Source organism: Equus caballus, chromosome 5 (assembly GCF_041296265.1).
Source record: "Equus caballus isolate H_3958 breed thoroughbred chromosome 5, TB-T2T, whole genome shotgun sequence".
In the NCBI taxonomy this organism is placed as follows: Eukaryota; Metazoa; Chordata; class Mammalia; order Perissodactyla; family Equidae; genus Equus; species Equus caballus.
Window position 1 is genome coordinate 20460454 of NC_091688.1, and position 23436 is coordinate 20483889.

The following is a 23436-nucleotide window of genomic DNA, read 5'->3' on the forward strand; positions in this document are numbered from 1 at the left end:
TGTGATTAAATAAGGTAAATCTTGGGTTGGTCTTTTTGGTACTTTGCCTTGTAGTCAAGAGGACTTTTGAAAATGTATTTAATGTTCCAAACAAAAAAGATTAGAAAAATGGCCAATTATGGGTATCCTTAAGAATCATTTATGTGATAGTAAGGTGGTTGATTGGCCTGAAGATTGCAAGAGTACCAAGTGCCTTGGATAATATTTTTCCACTTGATTGTTTGTTATCTTCCTGGTCTTTTAGTTACTGTCATGTATCATCATGCTGATTTCACCAAAAAACATTTGACTTTTGTCCTTTCTTTTGGATTTCTTGGTGTCATAGAAGATGTCTTCCATCTTGTGTATGTATAAATTTTCACTGATGATTAATCACTATATTTCATTAATGAGTCGAGACCTAAAACAATAAACAAGATCCTTAAAAAACATTCTATTTATTTCAATTATCCAGAGCTCTTGTGTCCAGGGAGATATCATAGTTCCAGAAATATTTGGCCTTTCTAGCTAGTTGCTAAAAACATAATTTTCTAGAGTGCTTAAAAGTCAAGAACTCAAAATTTTATTACTATTTTTCAAACATTTTTGAGTAATGATCATTTTTGATGTGTGGTAGAACTGCATTTTATTTCTCTTTATTTGTAGACTCAAAGGGTTATTGAACCACTGTTTGGGAAACAAAGTAGAGGAGGATCTCTTGTTCCTTTTTCCAAGGAAATACTAACTTTCCAAGGGAATATTAATCTGATTTGAACCAGATCTTAGACATTGTTGAACCACATTTACCTGTGGATGGGGTTATGGTATATTAAAATGTCTTGCACCTAATTGTGAGTCTCCTTTCTTCCTCTTGCCCCATGCAGCAAGAGCCAGAGAAACTGTCAAAAGGTCTTCTCCAAAGGTAATCTTAGCCATCCTACTCTCTTTCTTTGCCCTTCTAAACATCTACAAGCATTCTCATCTCTTCAGTCTTTTGTACTGAGTGGTCTATCTGAAGTTAGTAAGATCCTGAGATATGGATTTGTACTTAAACTGGTAAGAAAGGCCCTTACACTAATCCTTTTCACCAGGTCACATTTGCTAACACAGCTAACCAGCGATCTCTGCATTCGAATTTAAGTACCGGACCAGCCAATAATAAACTGGTAACTTTTTTTGCAGTTTTCCATGGATCTTTTTGCATATTTCTTCTTTGTGGAAATCATGGGAGAAGGAATGACTGGGCAAAGGCTAGATTAAAGCATTCCAGGTTTCTTGGCTGTGATACCATATAAGCATTCTCCAAACTCTCATGATCATTCAGAACAAGCTGTTTTGGAACCTTGTTTTTCTTGTCCTCATTGTCATAGTTATCATCATCATCATTGTCATCATTATCATCGTCATCATCATTTGAATATTACTTAGAGTCTCTGTGGTTGAAATTGCAGAAGAATTAAGAAAATATTGTAAGAAACTGGGATTTGAGATGGTTTTTAAATGTAAGGCTACCAGGAGAGGATAGTGACATAATAGTGATGTTAAAGATCATAATAATGATCAGAACAGCAATGTTAGTAGCTATCACTTACTGGACATTTAGTATGTGCCAAACCCTGTGGTCATTGGCTTATATATGCAATTTGACTAAATTCTCAAAACAACCCTATGAAGTAGGTAATAGTATCATTTCCATTACACAGATTAGAACTCTAAGGGCTAAAAATGTTACGTAGTTTTCCCAAGGTCCGAAATGACACTAGTGTTTGGCATTATGTTAATTTGGGCATTTGGAAGGAAAGTGATGACTTTGCAAATCATGTTTCTAGATTTATGTTCTCATCACTACTACAAGCAAATTTGAACAGGGGCTAAATGTAAATAAAATTTCATAAAAGTATTTGTAAGAGATATTCATTAAAATAAAAGACTGACTCAGGCATCTACTTTTATTTGAGATGCAATTGTTCTTTTATTTAGACTTATATGCTAGTTAAAATTATAGGTTGTTGAATTTCAATTTTGCCTCTAGCTGTTCTTACTATTAAAGCCTATGGGTTTTCTTTCAATACACAGCATTCAATATCTGATCTCCAAGCATTTATTAGTGTGTTAAAACCTCATTCTTTGCTGCTCTGTACTCAAAAGAAGTTTGGTAGAAAAACATGTATTTCTGGACTATTTTCTTAAGAATATGTAATTTGTCCATTCTTATCAACATTATTTTTCTTTGAGTTAAGCCATCCTTATTTACTGAGTTGATCTTTGGAATTATACATTAGCCTACACTGAAAAATATTAGCAAGGTCTTCCTTTTTCTTTGCTTTTTATTTCTTTTGGTAGGGAAGATTGGCCCTGAGCTAACATCTATGCCAACCTTCTCTATTTTGTATAGGGACGCTGCCACAGCATGGCTTGATGAGTGGTGGATAGGTCAGCATCTGGGATCTGAACCTGCAAATCCTGGGTCACCAATGCAGAGTGTGTGAACTTAACCACTACACCCCCAGACTGGCCCCAAGGTCTTCCTTTTTTATTGCTCCATACAGGGTTTGTTTATGAACTCAAAATCAGAAATAGTTGGGCCTCTTTTGATTGGAGGTTTATTTAATTCCTGTGAACAATGAATTCCTATTTTAGCTTCACTCTGATCTATAGTGTAGCAGTGAGACAAATTTATAGTGTCCCAGTGTTATCGTATACCAGTAAAAGGAGAAATAGACTTGTGGAATATTTTAGTAGTCTGGACTATGGTAGAACAATTTCTGACAATTATTTCTATGATAGCAAGACCTTGATCAGTAATGCTATCTTCAGTAACTGCGGTGAAGAAGAGAGGTTCTTTGAAGCTGGAATATGGTAGCATAGAATTGAAGGTATTATTTTTAAAGAAACGTTCAGTTATGCATTTTAAGTTCTTCACCTTAGAAGCTCCCCACATGCTCCATCCCCTCCACTGCTATATATCACTGCATATTAACTGTATTTTTATCTGACAATGCACACATATAACTGAATATTGTTGATTTAAGACTCATTGAATACACATTTTTGAACAATATAGTGAATGACCATGTGGAAGAAACAACTGAGAATTAGATATGAAAACGTGCTTAACTGCAGTCTAGTGCAGGACTTTCGTCGAAGGTCCCTTTTCTTGTTAGGATGATCATCAGTTTTATTCGTTTAACAGCCAGGGCGATGTTTGTGTGGTTACGTTTCATATTTCAACTTCTCTACAGAAATTTTTATCTTGATTTTTTCCAAAAGGATTTGGTTTATCTGCATAAAAGACATGCAAAATAACTTGCCAAAATAGAAAATTAGAGCAAAGGGAGAAAAGAAAATGAAAATATCCTAACTTTATCATAATTACATAGTCAAACTTCACATTTGTCTCTGAGCATCCTAGATACAAGAAAAAAAAAAAGAGGAAAATACGGTCAGTTACAACAGGGCTTTTTACCTATTATATCATGGTATAAGCAGAACATTATAGTTATTTTAAGGGACATAGTGGAAAACAGAGGAGTCTGCTTTATCAACAGGGATCCAGCTAACCTAAGGGCAGAGAGGATCAATATTTGGGCACACCTGTAAATAGTCTAGGGTACGCTCCTGAGCCGTGGTCGTGTGGTTGAAAAATCTGTTACACATTCACGTTACCAGAGAAAATGGTGTCTCCTGGTTTCTCTGGGGGGCAAAATGCTTTTCCTAGGTCTAAATTCTAAAATACTAGAGTTATCCCATTGAGAATAAATAAGGATAGACGTCTTAGATTTACAGTTAATATCTGCAGAGTCATTCACTTTTGATGTTCAGTAGTGTGATGGTTTGCCATTAATAAAGAGGATTTTGTTTATGCATTTGTTTGGCTTTCACTGTTTCTAGGCATCGTCTCACCCTATGTGACAGGTTACAGCATCATCCAGTCCTTCAAAGGAATTTCTTAGAGTAAGAGATGTAGGGCTTCCCTCCCTGCCATCTAATAGAGGCATAATTTCCCTTGGGGAGCATGAAGACCAGCCAGTTCTCCAGCCACGGCAATGGTGTATGAGTGTGTGCTCTGCCCTTGCCCTGCCCTTCCAAACCCTGTGAATGGCTCGGAAGGGCAGGGCGCTGCAACTTGCTGCCTGCAGGAAAAGGGAGACAAATTTTCATGTAAATGTAGACTTTCGCATAATGAACCAATTTACTGGCTTCCAAGCTGTGCAAGTTGTAACGGGCAGTATTTTGGAAACAAACATACGTGTATAATCAGCTACTAAGATACATAAGCGGAATATGTGGAAAATGGTTTTCTCCTAGAGGGCCTTGTGAGGGGCGTGGAAAGGAGCTTTTAAAATGAGGGAGACATCAAATCCTGTTGCCATGCAGGGCTGTAAAAAGTAAACAGTATACACACTCCCAAGGGCTTTTCTTTAAAGGAGCTGGATTGGAATGAGAACAGCACATACCACATTCAACTGTTGCCATGACAAGCAGAGGGGCTAACCCAAGCCCAGAAGATTCATGTCAACAGGTAGCTTGGCTGAGAGTTAAGGGGACATCGTTATAAGTGTTAATATTTATTAGGTAGATGATATTTCCTTCTAGACAACTGTTTTAATACTTTGGTTTGAAGTAAGCTGATATTTCTTTAAAAATAAGTTTTTCACTGAATTAGAAAGCAATCTTCATTCATGTGGAATATCCGCGGCTCTTATGAATCATCCTAACCTGACTGTACGAATCACTCTATTGTGTGGAATTGCTTATGTGTTATGGCCTGAATTGTATCCCCCTAAAATCCATATGTTGAAGCCCTAACCCCCAGGACCTCAGAATGTGACTGTACCTGGAGATAGGGCCTTAAAGAGGCAATTAAAGTAAAATGAGGTCACTAGGGTGGGCCCTAATCCCTTATGACTGGTATCCTTCTAAGAAGAGGAGATTAGGACACAGACATGTGCACGCATAGAGGAAAGATCAGGTGAGGACACGGAGAAGGCGGCCATCTGCAAGCTAAGGAGAGAGGCCTCAGGAGAAACCAAACCCACCAACACCTTGATCTTGGACTTCCAGCCTCCAGAACGGTGAGAAAATAAATTTCAGTTGTTTAAGCCACCTAATGTGTGGCATTATGTTATGTCAGCCCTAGCAAACTAATACAGGGTGTGAATTAAAAAATGACCCAGTAAGGGGCTGGCCCCGTGGCCGAGTGGTTAAGTTCGCGCACTCCGCTGCAGGCGGCCCAGTGTTTCGTTGGTTCGAATCCTGGGCGCGGACATGGCACTGCTCATCGAGCCACGCTGGGGCAGCGTCCCACATGCCACAACTAGAAGGACCCACAACAAAGAATATACAACTATGTACTGGGGGGTGTTGGGGAGAAAAAGGAAAAAAAAATAAAATCTTTAAAAAAAAAAAATGACCCAGTAAGTATTTTCTAATTTCTAAAAGAATAATTTCTCATATGCCTGTTATAGAGAAGAAAATTCACAGCTTTCCTCTGAAGTTGGCTGAAGATCCAGAGCTCCTCAATTTAAATAATGGTCTCCCTGGCAGGCCTGTAGTTTCTTTCAGAAAAGGGGCTGAGTCGTGTTCCTGTTTTCTGTGCATTCTCTGGGTGACAGCATCTATCAGGTACTCACTCTTTAATTCTATGATTTTTCATAAGGGAGAAGAAAGTGAATTCTGTAAACTGTAAACCAAGAATCTTGCCCTCAATTTGAATCAGGAATCTAGAAAGAATTTGTCAAAAGGGTTTTTTAGGGGGTGGGGGCACATATACAACAAATCGTTGATTACAAAATTTAGCATGGGACCACTAGTAACAAGTAGTGTAGCCTAATCAATCACTTCTCAGGTAATTGACTCGATGACATTGGACATTACTGTCCAGCTCTTGAGACTCTCTGCCTTTGATTTCTAAGACCTTGTCTTGATCTCTCTTATCTCCCTGACAAGAGCTTCTCTGTCTCCTTCGCTCTCTTGTCCTTCTCCAATTTATTTATAGGGCAATCTTCCCCTACCCCCGGATGGAATTGATGGAGATCCCATTCTTTTTCTGCTACCTCTTAGAACTTTAGGGACTTAGAAGCTGGACAGTGATAGTGCTGGACTCACATATTCCTGCTTGATTAGTTCTGCTGTTATCTTTGATTAGACTTTTCCACGGGCTGCTTGCACTCAGATCAATTCTCATGGCCCTAGGAGTCGAGAGGGAAAAGAAGTTCCTATTGATCAAGATTTTCAAGCCAAATCCAGCTTAGGTCATATGCCAGGTTTTTCCCCACTCTAAACTTTTATATTCTGCTTTGCGATGCTGGGGCTGGGACTCAGCTAACTACATTTCTCAGACTCCTTTGCCAGCTGGTGTCTTATTAAGTTCTACCAATGGGAGACACTAGAGGACAAGTAGAAGTCAATAGGAGGAAGGAAAGGAATTTCTTCCCCTTTTTTCAGTTCCTATCTCTTTACACCAGCAGCAGAGGAAAGTGACTCCAGCTTCTAGCTTCTTTCTAGCTTCCAGCACTCCCTACGCCATGTTCCTCAGAGGAACCAGCACCTCCAGGACATATCCCCATGGCAGTTGGAGTAACAGTTGTCCTGCTGCACGTCACCTTCTAGGCTGTAACTTCCAGGCTGTCCAAGGATCTGCCCAACCAAATCTCCTCCTCAAAAGTCCACACCCCAGTTGTGAAGAGCTTCCCTCTACAGCTCGGAGCACCAGATCTACAAGGCCCCCTCCCATGAAATCCTGTGTTCCTAACCCTCGCCCTTTTTTTGCTTCTGCAGATCTAACAGTTGTTAATGTCCACTTCACAATTTCAACTTTTCCATGCTTATGGAAAGAGTTTCCTGGATTAACTCCTCTCTCTTTGAAATACCCAGTGTGCTTTCTGTTTACCTCATTGGGCCCTGAGTTACACAGGTTGCAGGGCCAATCACCCATTGCTGAGGCCAGAGAATGACCGCAGTTGGTCAAGCCTAGGACTTACGCTCGCTTCTGTCATTGAGAGCGTGGTCTTTTACTAGAAAAGGGATAGGTAGGGGTGATAGCACTGGTGGACAGCTGTGGGGAAAAATAATAGTCATCAGAGTAAAAAACAACTTTGTCTTTTTTCTTGGTAAACTAAGGGAAGGAGGAGGGAGAAGGATAACTGAAACGGAGGAAGTGAGGTTAAGGAAGAGTTTTGTTAGAGATGAACATGCATGTCTGAGTGCTGATGGGATGGGCTAATATACAGGAAGAGATGAAGAGACCAGAGAAAGAAGAAGCAACCGGATGGTGTTGACCTCAAAAGGGAATAGGAACCCAGTTTGAGGGGAGGCCTTGAATACGAGGAAGGACACATGTGCTGAAACAGGAGTGAAGGAGGCTGCAGTGGATCCGGGTACAGGAACATTTTCTAGATAAAATTGGAAGAACTTGGAGTTCATCTCTGTTGGCCTCTATTTTCTGTATTGAGGTGGAGGTAGGCTTTGTCAGGGAGCAAGGGGAAGAATGAGTCTAGGGCAGAAGTTTGAGGAGAGAGAAGGTATGAAAAAGCCCTCTTTGAAAGGAGAGAGAAAGTCGGTCACAGAAACACAATGGGATTGCCAGGAATAATGAAAACACATTTGAATTTAGTAATTATGAATTTACAAGGGTACCAGCTTTCTTTCCTGTGTGGATTTTTAATTTAAATTCTGGTGCATGAGTATGGAGTAAGTGTAGAGAAAGTATGAAGAAAGTGTGGAGTAAGAGTGGAGAAAATGTAAAGAAAGTATAGCGAAAGTAGATATTTAGTTTCTTTCAGAGATTTTACCATAAAAGGGAATGAAAAGAGAGACAGGAGAGCTTAAGGTTTTGGCAAAGAGTTATTGAGATGATGGACCATTACATTTATTCTGGAAAAAGAGAGAAGAAAAGACAGAAGGGAGCTAAAGAAAAGAGATACACTAGACACACTAAAGGACTGGAGAGCCCAAGGAGGCCCAGGAGGGATCCCATTGCGGGTATTCAAGCAAGCAATCTGGAAGGAGAGAAGGAGCTGGTCACAGATCAGAATGTTTGATTTAATAGCGTGATGACTTTATCTAGGTGATTGTGGAAGTGAGCCGCTAAGATAGAGTGGAGGAAAATTTATTGAAAAGGAGAATGTCAAGGAACCAAGTCATTTATTTCTAGTTGCTGGGATAAGGCCTTGTTTGTCTCCTCCGTCCTTTATACGTTCAATGTTTGTTTTTTTCAGTTAAATTGTGAGCGCACTGAGAGCAGGGACTGTGTCTAAAATATATTTTTGTTCACCTAGAGCCTCATAAAACCTCTTTCCCACAGAGTATTTTTATAGAACACTGTTTTAATGAAATGGTGAAACTGGCAGTTCAAGGAATCTTTTGGACCTGTATCATTGCCTTCAGGAAGGTAAGATGTGACTATTCTGTTTTGTGGGCTTAGCAACTGAAGGTCTGGGTAAGGTAAATTATTTACCCAAGGTGAACTCGAGCTAACTTCACATGTATAGAAACTTAGCTTAAAAGAGAGCACATTCTTTTGAATTTGTCGTAACACAGAACATTGCCATTTTTTTTTTTTTTTGGTTTTCTTTCCATACGTGGCTTTGTAAAATCAGTGATGAAATGACTATTACTAGGCATAAAGTGCAGACTCAAAGGGGCGTGATACTGAATGGCAGTGACAGTTCAGCTACTGGTGACTTGAGGGAAATGAGAAGTATAAATTACTCCCATGTTGTCATCTTTCCTGTTTCAGAACCACAGGAAAGGTGATGCTCTACTCTTTTGCATACCATTTTCCCCTGTCACCCCTCGTTCTTACTCCTATGTAACGTTTCAATTGGACCAGCTCTCTTTGCCTCATGCCCACCATCTCTGATCCGCTGCCTGCATAGACTCCTGAGACTTGATATGGTTTAGGATTAAGCTATCAACTAGTTAGTGCTTAGAGAATTTTAAAAGTCACCCTTGTAAAGTCATATTTATCTAGAGTGACATTCCATGTGATGCTCATTACAAATGACAGCTGTTTTCGTGACCCACCTACTCCTACCTCTGACTGCATTCATCTTGCTCAGAAACTCTTGCTCAGTGAATCAATCATTCTTGAAGTGGTTTGAAATTTATTTATAAAAGTGAAAGACCCAAGGTTTGCAAATGATCTACTTTAAAAAAAACATTTGAGTGGAAACAACTGAAATGTCTTTCAATGGGTAAATGGTTAAGCAAACAGTGGTACATCCATGCAATGAATACTACTAAGCAACGAAAAGGAATGAACTATTGACACATGCAACAACTTGGGTGGATTTCAAGGGCATCATGCTTAGTGAAAAAAACAGTTTCAAAAGGTTGCATGCTATATGATTCCATTTATATAACATTCTCAAAAAGACAAAACAACGAAGGTGGAGAATAGGTTAAAGGACGGGGATGGGGTGAGAAGATATGGCTATAAAAGATGAGCATGTGGAGTTCCTATAAGCTGATGGAACAGTTCTGTACCTTTTTTGTACATCATCATACTTAGTTACAAATTTTTTTCTTGTGATGAGAACTTTTAAGGCCTACTCTCTTAGCAACTTTCAAATATACAGTACAATGTTAACTATATTCCCCATGCCGTACATTACATCCCCAGAACTAATTTATTTTATAGCTGGAAGTTTGTACTTCTTGATTACCTTCACTCAGTTCACCCACCTCCTACACCCTGCCCCTGTCTACCACCAATCTGTCCTTTCTATCTATGAGTTTGGTGTTTTTTTTTAAGATTCCACATATCAATGAGATCACACGGTGTTTGTCTTTCTTTGTCTGACTTATTTCACTTAGCTTAATGCCCTTAAGGTTTATCCAAGTTGTTGCAAGTGGCAGGATTTCCTTCTTTTTTTTTGGCTGAATAATATTCCGTTGTATATGTATATACCAGTTTCTTCATTGATCTATCAATGGACACTTAGGTTGTTTCCATATCTTGGCTACTGGAAATAACCAAGCAATGGGCATGGGGGTCTAGATATCTTTTCCAGTTAGTGTCTTTATTTTTTCTGGATAAATACTCAGAAGTGGAGTTGCTGGATCATATGGTAGTTCTATTTTTAATTTTTTGAAGAACCTCTGTGCTGTTTTCCATAGTAGCTGCATCAATTTACATTCCCACGAATAATGTACAAAGTTTCCCTTTTCTCCACATCCTTGACAATACTTATTATTTCTTGTCTTTTTGATAATAGCCATTCTAACCCATATGAGGTGATATCTGAGGTGGTTTTGATTTGTGTTTCCCTGATTATTGATGATGTTGAACACCTTTTTATGTACCTGTATGTTAACTGGCCATTTGTATGCCTTCTTTGGAAAAGTGTCTATTCAGATTCTCTGCCCATTTTTAATTAGATTTTTTTATTGAGGTAACATTAGTTTGTAACATTATATAAATTTCAGGTGTGCACCATTATATTTTGATTTGTGTGTGGACTACATCATGTTCACCACACAAAGGCTAATTACCATCCATCCCCATACACATGTGCCCTATTACTCCTTTCACTCTCCTCCCTCCCCCCTTCCCTTCTGGTAACCACCAATCTATTCTCTGTGTTTGTGTGTTCTTGTTGTTATCTTCTACTTATAAGTGAAATCATGTGGCATTTGACTTTCTCCATCTGACTTATTTTGCTTAGCATAATACCTTCAAGGTCCATCCATGTTGTTGCAACTGGCAAGATTTTGCCTTTTTTATGGCTGAGTAGTATTTCATTGTGTATACATACCACATCTTCTTTATCCATTCACCCATTGATAGGCACTCAGGTTATTTCCAAGATTTGGCTATTGTGAATAATGCAATAGCTATAGTGCATTCATATTTCTTAGCCATAATGCAATGAACATAGGGGTGCAAATATCTTTACACATTTGTGTTTTCATGTTCTTTGGATGAATACCCAGAAATGGAATAGCTCGATCATATGGTAATTCTATTCTTAATTTTTTGAGGAATCTCCATACTGTTTTCCATACTGAATGTGCCAGTTTACATTCCCATCAGTAGTATATGAGGGTTCCCTTTTCTCCAAATCCTCTCCGAAACGGTTATTTCTTATCTTGTTAATTATAGCCATTCTGATGGGCGTGAGGTAATATTTTATTGTAGTTTTTATTTTCATTTTCCTAATAATTAGTGGTGTTAAACATCTGTGCCTGTTGGCCCTCTGTATGTCTTCTTTGGAAAAATGTCTGTTCAGATCCTTTGCCTGTTTTTTAATTTAGGTTGTTTTGTTGTTGTTGAGTTGTATGAGTACTTCATATATTTTGAATCTTAACCTCTTATCAGATATATGGCTTGCAAATATCTTCCCCCAATGCTTAGGTTGTCTTTTGTTTTGTTGATGGTTTCCTTTGCTGTGCAGAAGCTTCTTAGTCTGATATAGGTCCATTGGTTTATTTTTTCTTTCATTTCCCTTGCCTGGTGAGACATGGTATTCAAAAATATAATGCTAAGACCAACGTCAAAGAGAGTTCTGCCTATGTTTTCTTCTAGAAGTTTTATGGCTTCGGTTCTTACATTCAAGTCTTTAATCCATTTTGAGTTAATTTTTGTGTATAGTATAAAATAATGGTCTACTTTCATTCTTTTGCATGTGGCTGTCCAGTTTTCCCAACACCGTTCACTGAAGAGACTTTCCTTTCTCCATTTTATGTTCTTGGCTCTATTGTTGAAAATTAGGTGTTCACAGATGTGTGGGTTTGTTTCTGGGCTCTCTATTCTGTTCCATTGATCTGCGTGTCTGTTTTTGTGCCAGTACCATGCTGTTTTGATTACTATAGCTTTGTAGTATATTTGGAAATCAGAGAGTGTGATCCTTCTTGCTTTGTTCCTTTTTGTCAGGATTCCTTTGGCTATTTGGGGTCTTTAGTTCTTCCATATAAATTTTAGGATTCTTTGTTCTATTTCTGTGAAAATGTCATTGGGACTTTAATAGAGATTGCATTGAATCTGTAGATTGCTTTAGGAAGTATGGTCATTTTAACCATGTTAATTCTTCCAATCCATGAGCTTGGGATATGTTTCCATTTCTTTGTGTCTTTTTTTATTTCTTTCAAGTGTTTTACAGTTTTCAAAGTACAGTTCTTTCACTTCTTTGGTTAAATTTATTCCTATGTATTTTATTCTTTTTGTTGTGACTCTAAATGGGATTGTATTCCTAATTTCTCTTTCTGCTATTTTGTTGTTGTTGCATAGAAACATAACTGATTTTTGTATGTTGATTTTGTACCCTGAAACTTTACTGTATTCGTTTATTATTTCTAATAGTTTTTTTTCATGGATTCTTTAGGATTTTCTATATATAAAGTCATGTCATCTGCAAATAGTGATGGTTGTACTTCTTCCTTTCCAATTTGGATCCCTTATTTTTATTCTTGCCTGATTGCTCTGGCTAGGACTTCCAATACTGTGTTAAATAAGAGTGGTAAGAGTAGGCATCCATGCCTTGTTCCTGTTCTTAAAGGGATGGCTTTCAGTTTTTCACCATTGAGTATGATATTAGTTGTGGGTTTGTCGTTTTTGGCCTTTATTATGTTGAGGTGTTTTCTTCTATACAGATTTTATTCAGAATTTTTATCATAAATGGCTGCTGTATCTTGTTAGATGCTTTCTCTGCATCTATTGAGACAATCATGTGATTTTTTTGTCTTCATTTTGTTAATGTTGATTATCATATTGATTGATTTGTGGATGTTGAACCATCCCTGCATCCCTGGAATAAATCCCACTCGATTATGGCAGATGATCTTTCTAATGTATCGTTTTGATTTGCTATTATTTTGTGGAGAATTTTTGTATCAATGTTCATCAGTGATATTGACCTGTAATTTTCCTTTTTTTGTGTTGTCCTCATCTGGTTATGGTATCAGGGTAATGTTGACCTCATAGAATGAGTTAGGAAACTTCCTCTTCTCTTCAATTTTTTGAAAAGGATAGGTATTAAGTCTTTCTTGAATGTTTGGTAGAATTCACCAGGGAAGCTGTCTGGTCCTGGACTTTTGTTTTTTGGGAGGTCTTTGATTACTGTTTCAATCTCCTTACTGGTGATCAATCTATTCTTTCTGTCTTTTTTATTCAGTTTTGGAAGGTTGAACAATTCTAAGAATTTATTCATTTCTTCTAGATTATCCAATTTGTTGGCATATAGCTTTTTGTAGTATTCTTTTATAATCCTTTGTATTTCTATGGTGTCTGTTGTAATTTCTCCTCTTTCATTTCTGATTGTTTTTAATTGAGGCTTCTCTTCTGTTTTCTTGGTGAGTCTAGCTAAAGGTTTGTTAATTTTGTTTATCTTTTCAAAGAACTAGCTCTTAGTTTCATCTAGTTTTTCTATTTATTTTTAGTTTCTATTTCATTTATTTCCACTCTCATTTTTATTTTTTTCTTTCTTCCACTGATTTTGGGCTTTGTTTGTACTTCTTTTTCTAGTTCCTTTAGGTGTACTGTTAGATTGATTTTTTTTGAGATTTTTCTTGTTTGTTGAGGTAGGCCCATAATGCTATAAACTTCACTCTTAGTACCACTTTTGCTGTGTCCCATATATTTTGGCATGTCATATTTTCATCTTCATTTGTCTCCAGGTTTTTAATTTCTCCTTTGATATTTTTCATTGACCCAATAGTTGTTCAGTAGCATGTTGTTTAATCGTCACCTATTTGTGGCTTTTCCAATTTTTTTCTTGTAGTTAATTTCTGGTTTCATACCATTGTGGTTAGAAAAGATGCTTGGTATTATTTCAATCTTCTTAAATTTATTGAGACTTGTTTTAGGGCCTAATATGTGATCTATCCTGCAGGATGTTCCATGTGCATTCGATAAGAATGTGTAATCTGCACTTTTCAGATGGAATGTTCTGTATATATCTACTAAGTCCATCTGGTCTAATGTGTCATTGAAAGCATATGTTTCCTTACTGATTTTCTTTTTAAATGATCTATCCATTGATGTAAGAGGAATGTTAAAGTCCTCTACTATTATTGTATTACTAGCAATGTTTCCTTTTGTGTCTGTTAATAATTGCTTTATATCTTTAGGTGCTCCTATGTTGGGTGCATAGATATTTACAAGTGTTATGTCCTCTTATTGGATTGTTCCTTTTATCGTTGTGTAGTGCCCTTATTTGTCTCTTGTTACAATTTTTTTTTAAAGTATGTTTTTTCTGATATAAGTACTGTTACCTCAGCTTACTTTTCATTGCTATTTGCATGGAGTATCTTTTTCCAGCCCTTCACTTTCAACTTGTATCTTTAAGTCTGAAGTGTGTCTCTTGTATGCAGTGTTTATATGGTTTTTGTTTTTTCAATCTATTCAGCCACCCTGTGTCTTTTGATTGGAGCATTTAGTCCACTGACATTTAAAGTAACTATCGATAAATAGGTACTTATTGCCATTTTGTTACTTTTATCTGAATGTTTTTTTTTTTTTCCTGAGGAGGATTCTCCCTGAGCTAACATCTGCACTATCTTCCTCTTTTTTGTATGTGGTTTGCTGCCACAGCCTGGCTGCTGACAAGTGTTGTAGGTCCATGCCTGGGAACTGAACCAGGGCTGTCAAAGCAGAATGCACCCAACTTAACCACTAGACCATGGGGCTGGCCCCATTCTGAGTGTTTTAGTAGTTCTTCTCTGTTCCTTTCTTCTTCTCTGGCTCTATTCCCTTGTGATTTCATGGCTTTCTTTAGTATAATGTTTAGGTTACTTTCTCTTTATTTTTTGTGTATTTATTATAGATTTCTGGTTTGTGATTACCATGAGGTTCGTATATAATAACCTGTGTAAATAGCAATCTATTTTAAGTGATGCTTTCTTAAGTTTGACCTCTTACTAAAATCTCTATACTTTTACTCCCCCCCACCCACATTTTATGTTTTTGATATCGTATTTAACCTCTTTGTGTGTGTGTATCCCTTAACCTATCATTTTTAGTACTTTTGTCTGTTGACCTTCATGCCAGCATTATAGGTGGTTGATCTGCTGTCTTTACAGTATATTTGCCTTTTCCAGTGATTTTTTTCCTTTGATAATTTTCTTATTTCTATTTGTGGTCTTTTCTTTTCCACTTAAATAAGTCTCTTTAATATTTCTTGTAAGACTGGTTGAAAAACTCCTGTGGTTTTTGCTTATCTGGATAACTCTTTATCTCTCCTACCATTCTGAATTATAACCTTGCCAGGTAGAGTATTCTTGGCTGTAGGTTTTTCCTTTCAGCACTTTAAATATATTGTGTCACTCCCTTCTGGCTGTAAGATTTCTTCTGAGAAGTCAGCTGATAGCCTATGGGGTTTCCTTTGTATGTACCTTGTTGCCTTTCTCTTGCAGCTTTTAGTGTTCTCTCTTTATCTTTAATTCTTGAGATTTTAATTATAATGTGGGCCTGTTTGGGTTCATCTTGTTTTGTGCTCTCTATGCTTCCTGTACCTGGATGTCTGTTTCTGTCCTTAGGTTACGGAAGTTTTAAGCTATTACTTCTTCAAAGAAAGTTCTCTTCCCCTTTGTCTCTGTTTTCTCCTCCTGGGACACCTATAATATGGATGTCAGTAGACCTGATGTTGTTCCAAAGGTCCCTTAGGCTGTCCTTGCTCTTATTAATTCTTTTGTTGTTCAGCATGAGTGATTTCCTCTACTCTTTCATCCAGATAACTGATCCATTTTTCTGTGTCATCAGCTCTACTGTTGAGTCCCTTTAGGGAATTTTTCATTTCCATTATTGTATTCTTCAGTCCTGGTTATTTTTTATATTTTTCCAATTCTTCGTTGAAGTTCTCACTGTATTCATCTGTTCTTCTCCCAAGATCAGTAAGCATCCTTGTGACTATTCATTTGTACTCTTTATCAGGTAGATTGTTTATCTCTGTTTCATTTAGTTCTTTTTCTGAGGATTATCCTGTTCCCTTATTTGGAACATATCCTTTTGTATCATCATTTTGCCTATTTCTCTGTGCTTATATCTACATATTAAGTAGATCAGCTATGTCTCCCAATCTTGGAGATGTGGCCTTTTATGACAGATGCTTTATAGGTCTCAGCATTGTGCTTCCCTCTCATCACTAGTTCCAAATGTTCTAAAAGTGTGGGCTATGTGTGCCCTTCTGTTTTGGCGGGGTTACTCTTGCTGTGGGCACACAGGTAGGCTAGGCTGGCCCCCAGGACTGCTAGTGGTAAGGCTCAGCCTCGTGTGGCTGCTGTGGTCACTTTATTCACTTTAACAGGTGGGAAAAGCCCCAGAATGGCTGGCTGCAAGTTCTAATAGCACAAACCTGTTCACATTTTGCTGTTAAGTGAGTCAGGCCCCCAGCATGGCTGGTTGCTAGGCTCAGGAGCTCACAATTGCTGCAGGCCTCTGGCCTGCAAGGCTGTTGTCAGCTCTCTCAGGAGTGCAGCTGGGGAGGGGGTGGTGGTGGTGCTGGCTCTAGGCACAGCAGCGCACAAGAATTTCAGGAGTTGGAAAGTGGGGCAGGTCCCCAGTGTGGCTGTTTGAGATGGCCAGCAGTACAAGTCTGCTGTGGCTGACACACCCCACCTCCTGTGGGCCCACACACCCCACCAATGAAAACCCACCCTGTGCACATACCCTGCTCCACTGAAGCAGACCCAGTCACGCCATGCTTATACAGGCCCCCGAGTTCTCCAAGGACTTGCTGGTGGGCAGGGCCAGTCCCTGGGGTAGGCTGCTTGCCCTGGCTGTACTGGATTAAATTGGTGCTCTACTGGGTGGGGCAAACCTTGTGCTAACAAGCCAGAGGGAGAAATCCAATGATGTCTGCCAGTGTTGATGTTAGCATGCCTGCACTAGGTCACCGTAAGTGCTGCCACCAGTGTCTCAGTCCCTGGGGCAGAAGGTGAGCCCAGCCACCTCCTGCCTCCCTGAGATGCATTCAGAGCTTAACAAATGTATCTCTTTTACCAAAGGACTATGCACCTTTCTTTCTGGTGATTTTGTGTTGGTTTATGGAACAGGTGAATCTGTGTTTGGGCCCTTTAAGATCTGGCTTTTCTCTCTCTGATGTTTGATAGTTTTTCTGGGGGTATTCCCTGTTGGTTTTAAAAGCCAGCAAAGCTAGGTATTATGGGAACTCATCTCAGTCGTGCTGAATTCAATAGCTGGGGTGCTTACTGTGGCATAAATCTCCCACTCACATCTCCCCACTCCTCTGGGAAAAGCTTTGTACCTTAAGATTGCTCCCAGCTGTGAAATACTGTGTCTAGAGTGTGGTTTTTCCTCCCAGAGGGGCATTTCTGCCTCTTCCACCTGTCAGTGGTGTCCCGGGTTGTGGGGGTTCTTTTCGTCCAGTTTCCAGATCTCTCTCAGAAGAAATTGTTCCACAGGTAGTAGTAGATTTGTTGTATCTTTCAGAGGACGTGATTCAGCACCCTCCTACGCCACCATCTTCCCAGCAATCTGATTGTTTGGGGGTTTTTTTGCTATTAAGTTGTATGAATCATTCTGTATGTTGATTGTGATGGGGACTACATGAATCTGTTTATGATATCAAAACTGCATAGAAGTGTACACCCATATACATGCAAATGAGAGCATATAAAAACTAGTAGAAACTGAATAGGTGTGTAGTCTAATTGGCAGTTGTATTACTCAGGATTCTTGGGAGAAACAGAAACCGAACCAATAATATGTATATATATGACTTAGTATAGGGTATTGGCTCACACAATTATGGAGACTGAGAAGTCCCATGATCTGCCATCTGCTACTAGGGGGGCCAATGGTATAGATTCCAGTCCAAGTCTGAATGCCTGAGAAGTAGGAGCCCTGAGAACAGGAGATCTATGTCTCAGCTCAAGCAGTCAGGAAGAGGGAGGGTGAATTCAACCTTCCTCTACCTTTTGTTCTATTCAGGCCCTCAATGGATTGGATTGTGGAGGGCCCTTGGTCTTACTCAGTTTACCGATTGAAATGCTAATCTCTTCCTGAAAACCAACACAGATATATCCAGAAATAATTTTTAACCAGCTATCTTGGCATCTTGTGGTCCAATCAAGTTGACACATAAAATTAACTATCACAGCAATATTATACCAGTGTCCATTTCCTGGTTTTGATATTGTATATAAGATGTTTGTATAAGATTTCATCATTAGGGGAGCTAGGCAAAGTTTACACAGGACTTTGTGTACTGTCTATGCAACTTCCCATGTCTACAATTATTTAAAAATAAAAAATTTTAAAAGAATCAGTTTGAGAGGAGCTAAGATTACTCCTCAAATAATGTCATCCTTACTTATTTGCATCCTGATTGAAAAGTGAAGAAAGAGCCCCACTCTATTCTAAGAACAATTCTCCCTAAGATGAAGGGATTATGAGAAGACCCAGTGAATAGCTCTCAGTAGAACATTAAATCAGTCTTGCTCTTGGTTACACTCTGATCCTATTAGACTGGTTCCCTTTTCATTGAATTCTTTCATGTACTGAATTTCCTGCTCCTGAACTCCCTTCTGCTAGTGAGTGGGTGTGATAGAAGATTGCAGACCCTGACCATCAATATTGCTGGCTCTCAGGTGACTCCTCATTATTGTTCCATCTCTACTTGACTGGATAATGGTCTTGGACAAGGTCTGTACTTTCTGATTATGCACTTTGCATACAACTCCCAGCTAAAATGCCCTTTCCTTATGGGGCCCTTCCTTTGTCCACCATTCTGAATTGAGTAATTCTGGCACATTATTCTCTCTTGGAGTAGGAGTACAGGTATTTTTTATCATAACACTCACCAAACTTTGAATCATATCATATCTGTTTGTTTATGCATTTAATGCCCATCTCCCCTAGACTGAGAGCCTAATGAGGGCAGAGACTATGTCTAGTTCCATCCCTAAGTGGGGAGCAAGCCATGTGCATGCACATCCCTAGAGTGCTCTTGGCAGTGGGAAAAGCCAGGGCAAATGATCTGAAGTGGGAGATTTCCTGAAAGTTTGAAGAACAGTAATGAGGCCAGTGTGGCTGTGTAAAGTGAGCATGAGGGAAACCACAGGAAAAAGGACAGAGAGGTAACAGGGGTTTGGGGAGTGGGGGAGGTGATTTCAGGGTCACATAGGCCTGTAACGACTTTGGCTTTTACTCTGTGTAAGATGGGAAATTGCTGAGGGATTTTAAGCAGAAAGATATGATTTAACATGTTTTAAAGGTATTTCCATCTTCTGGTTCCTGAATATCTCTTTAAATTAAACAAAATTGAAAGAGGAAAAGGGAGGTGCTTTTTAGTGACCCTGTAAGATCTCACACCTGCTACCTGGGCGACCCTACGCCACGTGTTTTTCTTGCATCATTTCCTTTGGTTTCAGTATTTACCACATTTAACAAATTAAAAAATTAAGGCCTACGGAGGTTACAAAAATTACCCAAGGTCATGTAGTCAGTCAATTGCAAATTTCTAATGCAAACCTTGATCTGCTAAGATCAAAAGTCATTCTCTAAACTCCTCTGCTTTACTTTTGGGGCATAATCTGATTTAAGGAGTAGAAGGAGATAAGCCTGTGGAAGTAGGCAGCCTTCAGATCGTCAAACATTTTGCATGCCACGTATAGTAGATGTTTGTATATTTTATCTGTCTGGCTTCCCCTCCCCTTCCTGCTCAGGCTATCCATCATAGTACTTTCTTTCCAGGGCTGGGATGGGCACCCCATCTGTACCTGGCGTGTCAGAGCGACTCATTCACTCCTCTAGCTACAGTGATTGAGCCAAAGGTGAACATGTGATCCCAGCCAGGCCAACCAGAGGCTTTCATTTTGGAGTTTTTATTGAAACTAGGGAAGAGTATTTCTCCTCTGGGTCTCGGAGATAGAAGTATGTAATCAGAAAATACCTTCAGTCATCTTTCTTTCTTCATGGGGAAACTAGTCCACAATGGGAGAAAAAGTAATTTGATTGGAGCACTCTTTATTGTCAGTCAACTCATGACTACTTTGCAACCTAACTCAGAGCAGGGGTGGAAAGAGGGAATGAATGTTCTTGTTGCATAATTACATCAGGCATATTAATATTAGCTCTCTCAGGATAAAGTCAAAGATTTGCAAGTGGGTAGAATCTCTCTATCAGCAAAAAGTTTCCTAATGAAAAATCAATCTTCTCTATGCCAGGCTGTTTGTGCATGAAGAGAAAATGGACCACCATCTAGACTGAAGACTGAAGACCTGGGCTGAACACCTCCACCCATGATTCTTCCCCTCCTCCTGAACTCACCCCCTAATATCAGCAAACATTAAGGTCCTTCTCTTTGCAAAGTCAGCAGAAACAGGACAGAAGAGATACGGAGGCTACAATTTGTAAGAATCAACAGAGTAGACAGATCCACAATGTGTAGACAGAGCTTGCCACGCCTCTATGCAAAGCCCCCAGAGGATCTCCAGCACATTTAGGACACATTTAGGATAAATCTGGTCATACTGTGGCCTATGAGGCCCTAGGTGATCCATCATATGGCTTCATTTCTGACCTCGTCATCTTCTACTAGTTTCCTTCTTGTTCACTCTGCTCCAACCAACTAGGCTCCTTGCTGTTTCTCAAACACTCCAAGCACCCCAACTTCAGAATGCTTGCACGTTCTGTTTCCTCTATCTAAAACACCTTTCTCTCAGATACCCTTATGGCTCTCTCACTTCTTTCAAGTCTCTGTTCTGACGTCACCAAATCATTGAGCCTTTACTGCTCTCCCGAAATAAAACAACCTACCCAAACTTATATGCCATTTTTTTAATAGTACTTATCACTACCTATTTGTTTATTTGTTAATTGTCTGACTCTCCCCACTGGAATGTAAGCTTCATGAAAGCAAGGATTCTATTGCTTTGGCCACTGCAGAATCCCCCACACCATCTTGCACATAGTAGTGAGTGCTCCATAATTATCCTTTGTTTGGATGAATGAATGTAATTGTAACATTCATTGTGACATTGTACTAATAATTGATTTGTAATTATTGCTGAATTATTCAGAGTTCCTTCAGCCTTTTTATTCTTACATTAACATTACTAAACACTTTCCTTTTCTGAAATAGGTCACGCATACACACATGCACAAGTGTTAGAATCATTGGTAGAGGGGTAAACATAGTTAAGATCACTTTGGTGATTAAGTGAAGGATAGAATTAAGGGAGCTAGAATTATAAATGGACTATTGTAATTCAGCCTTTGAATGATGAAATATTGAATTAAGCAAGTGGAAATGGATAAAGGTGCATATTTAAAAATTTTAGGTAGTAAGATCATCAGAATTTGGGAAATGTTAAAGCAGATAGTCAAGGATGATTCCATATTTTTAGTTCGGGGTGAATGGTTGATGATAATGCTCCCAATTGAGAGAGAGAATACAAGAGGGGATGATGTGGAGGTGGGGATAATCACCAAGTTAGTTTTATCAAGACTGACCTGTGGTAATGGCGAAGAAGACTCCGAGGAAATATGACCAGCAGACCAGTGGACGTATGAGGCTGAAAGTCTTAGTTTAGCTCTTAGTTTTTCCTTTTGGATTAATCTTCATATTTCTAGATACTATGCTTATGCTATTTCTTGGGTTATCAATTTTACGCATATTTTATTAATTCCTGTAACGCAAATGAGATTTTCACTCTCTTTGTTCATCTCCTCTTTTATCATCCCAGTGTAACTTTATCACTATTTTTGGTCAAATCAACAATAATGTTTACATTAATGTGGCTATATAAAAAGCCTCAGAACCAAGCAGTGTTGTGATAGCTTAATTAGCTTTCCTTGTTTGGCCTAAATTTAGTTTTTCCTTCAGTCAAATTTACTTAGCTTTTTCATTTGCTTAGTTTTTATAGAAATGCTTCATTTTTGCAAATATTCCACCATCTATTACATTGCTATCTATATTATTTTCCAAAATCTCAGACATGTCAGACAATGCCTCAATTCCACATTTTTTTCTGAAGACCCAACCCTGAACCCTTTGTCCTCTTTTTCTAGTTAACCAGTTGCTTCTGGCCTGCTGAGTGTCTCATCCTGTTTCTTTAAGCTTCACCATGAAGGTGGAATAATTTTATCACTCTGCTTTATTGCGTATCTTGTTGAACAAGACCTATTATTTTCCTCTCTCTTATTTTATGCCCTTATTTTACTGTAGCAATCCTATTGTAGCTCCCTGTGAACAAGTATTTGAGGTCCATTTTTTTCACTTTCTTTTTTTAGTCCTTGCATGTCTGAAAAAGTCTTATTTTAGCCTCACATTTGATTGAGAATTTGCCTAACTATAAAATTTTATCCTGAAAATAGTCTTCTCTCAAAATTTAAAAGGTGTGTTTCCACTGATTTGTGGTGTCTAGTGCTGCACCTGAGAAGTCCAATGTCATCTAATTTTCTTTCTTTTAATTGTAACTTACTTCTCATCCCTTCTCTGAAAAATGTTTTCTTCTTCATCATTAATGTTCCAAAAGTTCACAACATTATGATTTTGAGTTTGTTTTCATTTTCTAAGCTGGTATTCATTAACCTCTTTTCACTATATAGGACGTTTTGTTTATAATTTAAACAAAATTCCCCTATGTTTTTGTTGTTTTATTTTTCTAAACCTCCTTTTTATTAGAGATTGGACCTCCTGGATTTCTCTGATTATTTTACCTTTTCTTTCCTATTTCTTCACCTGTCTCTTATTCTACTTTCCAGAAGATTGTCTTGAGTTTAGCTTTCTTCAGATACTGAATTCTTTTCTGTTAGCATCATATGTTTAGTTTCCACAAACTCCTTTTTATTTAATGGTTGGTTTATTTTCATGACATTATCTTCTGTTTTGAGAATGTCAAGATTTCTCATCTGAACATATTAATTAAGGCAGGGGTTTTGCTAAGTGAGGGATGAGTGAGTAGGAGCATGGCTGCCGAGGGTGGGCGAGTGAACAATCTGTGTCTTGGCTAGTCTGCCTAACCCATGCCACCTACCTTCTCCACTGCTTCTCAGATATGAGCCCCTCAGGAGTTTTCACTCCTACTCTCTTTTCACAAAGCTGAACTCCTGATGCATTGAAGGCCTAATTGTGAAATGAAAAACCTATACAATTAGTAGAATAGGATGTAGACCTTACAGCGAGGGAGTTTTTAGCAAGATTTAAAATCACAAACAATATAGAATTCATAGTTCTGATGTCATAAAAAAGCAAAATTTCTGTTTCAACTTAAGATAATATTGTAACATTCTTATAAACCAAAATATTAAGAGTAGTTCTCTCTGGATGGTGAGAATGTATGATAGTGAAGAAAGAAAACTCAAAAGAAGATTGACTGAAATAAAATTGAGGAATAAAGGGTCAAGCCTACATGAGGTCAGAGTGTAATGAGGTGTAAATTAAGATGAGAGAACTCTTGGTGCAGAAGTCAGCGGGAAGATCACGGGCTAAATTTTACAGCTAGTATGGTGCTAAATGATGATAAAGGTTGCCTTGGAAAGGGGTGGATGGT

At 38.5% G+C, this 23436-nt stretch overlaps 1 long non-coding RNA gene across 1 annotated transcript; it reads left to right on the plus strand.

Moving 5' to 3' along the window:
• The first annotated feature begins 7228 nt into the window (after positions 1-7228).
• On the plus strand, positions 7229-20966 carry LOC102150095 (uncharacterized). The gene is made up of 3 exons (XR_290256.4): positions 7229-7358; positions 8285-8371; positions 20107-20966. It is a non-coding gene; the product is annotated as an uncharacterized lncRNA (long non-coding RNA).
• The last annotated feature ends 2470 nt before the right edge of the window (positions 20967-23436 follow it).